Source organism: Salmo salar, unplaced genomic scaffold (assembly GCF_905237065.1).
Source record: "Salmo salar unplaced genomic scaffold, Ssal_v3.1, whole genome shotgun sequence".
NCBI lineage: Eukaryota > Metazoa > Chordata > Actinopteri > Salmoniformes > Salmonidae > Salmo > Salmo salar.
This window is the reverse complement of record NW_025548857.1, coordinates 500,001-504,494: the sequence shown is the minus strand read 5'-3', so window position 1 is coordinate 504,494 and position 4,494 is coordinate 500,001. Positions and strand designations below refer to the sequence as shown.

The window sequence follows — 4,494 nt, the reverse complement described above, 5'->3', positions numbered from 1 at the left end:
AGTTTAACCAGCTCAGCTATAGACTACACCAGCATGACTAGTATCTATGTGGACCCTACTACAGTTTAACCAGCTCAGCTATAGACTATACCAGCATGACTAGTATCTATGTGGACCCTACTACAGTTTAACCAGCTCAGCTATAGACTACACCAGCATGACTAGTATCTATGTGGACCCTACTACAGTTTAACCAGCTCAGCAATAGACTACACCAGCATGACTAGTATCTATGTGGACCCTACTACAGTTTAACCAGCTCAGCTATAGACTACACCAGCATGACTAGTATCTATGTGGACCCTACTACAGTTTAACCAGCTCAGCTATAGACTACACCAGCATGACTAGTATCTATGTGGACCCTACTACAGTTTAACCAGCTCAGCTATAGACTACACCAGCATGACTAGTATCTATGTGGACCCTACTACAGTTTAACCAGCTCAGCTATAGACTACACCAGCATGACTAGTATCTATGTGGACCCTACTACAGTTTAACCAGCTCAGCTATAGACTACACCAGCATGACTAGTATCTATGTGGACCCTACTACAGTTTAACCAGCTCAGCTATAGACTACACCAGCATGACTAGTATCTATGTGGACCCTACTACAGTTTAACCAGCTCAGCTATAGACTACACCAGCATGACTAGTATCTATGTGGACCCTACTACAGTTTAACCAGCTCAGCTATAGACTACACCAGCATGACTAGTATCTATGTGGACCCTACTACAGTTTAACCAGCTCAGCAATAGACTACACCAGCATGACTAGTATCTATGTGGACCCTACTACAGTTTAACCAGCTCAGCTATAGACTACACCAGCATGACTAGTATCTATGTGGACCCTACTACAGTTTAACCAGCTCAGCTATAGACTACACCAGCATGACTAGTATCTATGTGGACCCTACTACAGTTTAACCAGCTCAGCTATAGACTACACCAGCATGACTAGTATCTATGTGGACCCTACTACAGTTTAACCAGCTCAGCTATAGACTACACCAGCATGACTAGTATCTATGTGGACCCTACTACAGTTTAACCAGCTCAGCTATAGACTACACCAGCATGACTAGTATCTATGTGGACCCTACTACAGTTTAACCAGCTCAGCTATAGACTACACCAGCATGACTAGTATCTATGTGGACCCTACTACAGTTTAACCAGCTCAGCTATAGACTACACCAGCATGACTAGTATCTATGTGGACCCTACTACAGTTTAACCAGCTCAGCTATAGACTACACCAGCATGACTAGTATCTATGTGGACCCTACTACAGTTTAACCAGCTCAGCTATAGACTACACCAGCATGACTAGTATCTATGTGGACCCTACTACAGTTTAACCAGCTCAGCTATAGACTACACCAGCATGACTAGTATCTATGTGGACCCTACTACAGTTTAACCAGCTCAGCAGTACCATAGAGCCTAAACCCAGGATAGAGGGGCTGAGTGAATGTGGTCTGGACTCTGTGGAGGAGGGTCATTGTGTCAGAGACACTGTAGAAGGACAGAGTACCTGCCTTGTGATCCAGGTACACTCCTACTCTGGAGGACTGAGGGCCTGATACTTTAGTCACAACATTATTGTGTCTGAAATAATAACCACCTCTATAGCACTGTAAACTCCAGGACTTGTTATTGTATCCAAATATATTATCTGTCTCTGTTCTGCTGATGTCTTTATATGAGACTGCTGTAATAACAACACCACTCCACTCCACCTCCCAGTAACAGCGTCCAGACAGACCCTCTCTACACAGAACCTGGGTAATGGTTGGTGAATCTGTCTGGATGGTCAGGATATGGTTGGACTTGGCCTGTACAGGTCACCTTTCTGTTCCCTTCAGACAGAGAGAGGAGTGTGTGCTGCTGTGTTTGGGTCCAGTGTGAGCTGACAGGAATCTGGGAGAAGAGCAGAGACCAATGAGGGGAGTCAGAACAATAAGTTAAGTCAGATACTGTATCTACCCTGTCTTTGATTAGAGCACAGCAGAGATCAAATCAGAGAAATATGAGGAGTCAGATAGATACCCAGTCTTTGATTAGATCTACTATTGCTATATATTTCTAGAGGGATTGTTAGGAGTGGCAGTAAAAAGAGACTGTTAGTTACTTCACAATAAAGAGACTCACATTGTAACAACTGTTCTCTGGTCTTGGGCTCTGGAGGCAGAACAACCTCCACTATATTCACTACAGACACACAAACACATTGACAGAGAGAGGGAATGTTATCATCATACCATATTCCACATGTATATGACTAGTAGGGAACTTTCAATGGTCTAAAGTTGATGTTCTGATTGTTTTCAACACACCTGTAGTGGAGATCTTGGTCCATTCTCCTTTAAGGAAGTCTTCTAGTTTCTCTCTCAGTTCAGACACAGTCTTACTCACATCTCCAAAGTACTGAAGAGGACGGACAACGATGCTGGGTAAGTCTGAAGATACACTGATACTGGAGAGAGACTGATAACTCTGGAGAGAGAGAGACAGAGAGAGAGAGAGAGAGAGAGACAGACAGAGACAGAGAGAGGGACAGAGGGACAGAGAGAGAGAAAGAGAGAGAGACAGAGGAACAGAGAGAGAGAGACAGAGGAACAGAGAGAGAGACACAGAGACAGAGAGACACAGAGAGAGGGGGGGGACACAGACAGGGGGACAGGGGGACACAGACAGGGGGACACAGAAAGCGGGACACAGAGAGAGGGACACAGAGAGAGGGGGGACACAGACAGAGAGGGGGACAGAGAGAGAGAGAGAGGGGGACAGAGAGAGAGAGGGGGGGACAGAGAGAGAGAGAGAGGGGGACAGAGAGAGAGAGGGGGGACAGAGAGAGACAGAGAGAGAGAGAGACCGAGAGAGAGAGGAGGGACAGAGAGAGAGACACAGAGAGAGAGACAGAGAGAGACAGAGAGAGACAGAGAGAGAGAGGGACACAGACAGAGAGACACAGAGAGAGAGAGAGAGACACAGAGAGAGAGAGAGAGAGAGTGAGAGAGAGAGAGAGAGACAGAGAGAGAGAGAGAAAGACAGAGAGAGAGAGGGACACAGAGGGACACAGAGAGGGAGAGAGGGACACAGAGAGAGGGGGGGACACAGAGAGAGGGGGGGACACAGAGAGGGGGGACACAGAGAGGGGGGACACAGAGAGAGGGGGGGACACAGAGAGAGGGGGGGACACAGAGAGAGGGGGGACACAGAGAGAGGGGGGGACACAGAGAGAGGGGGGACACAGAGAGAGGGGGGGGACACAGAGAGAGGGGGGGACACAGAGAGAGGGGGGGACACAGAGAGAGGGGGGACACAGAGAGAGGGGGGGACACAGAGAGAGGGGGGGACACAGAGAGAGGGGGGGACACAGAGAGAGGGACAGTGGGAAAGAGAGGAGGGAGAGAGAGAGAGAGAGAGGAGGGACAGAGAGAGAGAAAGGAGGGACAGAAAGAGAGAGAGGAGGGACAGAGAGAGAGAGAGAGGAGGGACAGAGAGAGAGAGAGAGAGAGGGGGGACAGAGAGAGAGAGAGGGACAGAGAGAGAGAGAGGGACAGAGAGAGAGAGAGAGGGACAGAGAGAGAGAGAGAGGGACAGAGAGAGAGAGAGACACAGAGAGAGAGAGAGAGACAGAGAGAGAGAGAGAGAGACAGAGAGAGAGACAGAGAGAGAGAGAGACAGAGAGAGAGGGACAGAGGGACAGAGAGAGAGAGAGAGAGAGGGGGACAGAGAGAGAGAGAGAGAGGGGGGACAGAGAGAGAGAGAAAGAGGGGGACAGAGAGGGAGAGAGAGAGAGGGGGACAGAGAGAGGGGGACAGAGAGAGAGAGAGAGAGAGAGAGAGGGGGACAGAGAGAGAGAGAGAGAGAGAGAGGGGGACAGAGAGAGAGAGAGAGAGAGGGGGACAGAGAGAGAGAGAGAGAGGGGGACAGAGAGAGAGAGGGGGACAGAGAGAGAGAGAGAGAGAGAGAGAGAGAGGGGGACACCGAGGGGGGGACACAGAGAGAGGGACAGAGAGAGAGAGAGAGGAGGGACAGAGAGAGAGAGGGACACAGAGAGAGAGAGAGAGAGGGACACAGAGAGAGAGAGGAGGGACAGAGAGAGAGAGAGAGGGACAGAGAGAGAGAGAGATACAGAGAGAGAGAGAGGGACAGAGAGAGAGAGAGGGACAGAGAGAGAGAGAGGGACAGAGAGAGAGAGAGAGAGGGACAGAGAGAGAGAGGAGGGACAGAGAGAGAGAGAGAGACACAGAGAGAGAGAGAGACACAGAGAGAGAGAGAGAGACACAGAGAGAGAGAGAGAGAGACACAGAGAGAGAGAGAGAGACAGAGAGAGAGAGAGAGAGAGAGGGACAGAGAGAGAGAGGGACAGAGAGAGAGGGACAGAGAGAGAGGGACAGAGAGAGAGAGAGAGAGAGAGGGGGACAGAGAGAGAGAGAGAGAGGGGGACAGAGAGAGAGAGAGAGAGAGGGGGA

The 4,494-nt window shown here is 49.6% G+C and overlaps 1 pseudogene; it reads right to left on the bottom strand.

Moving 5' to 3' along the window:
• Positions 1-1,422: 1,422 nt before the first annotated feature.
• LOC123733379 (tripartite motif-containing protein 16-like) overlaps positions 1,423-4,494 on the bottom strand; it is a 10,104-nt pseudogene continuing 7,032 nt past the window's right edge.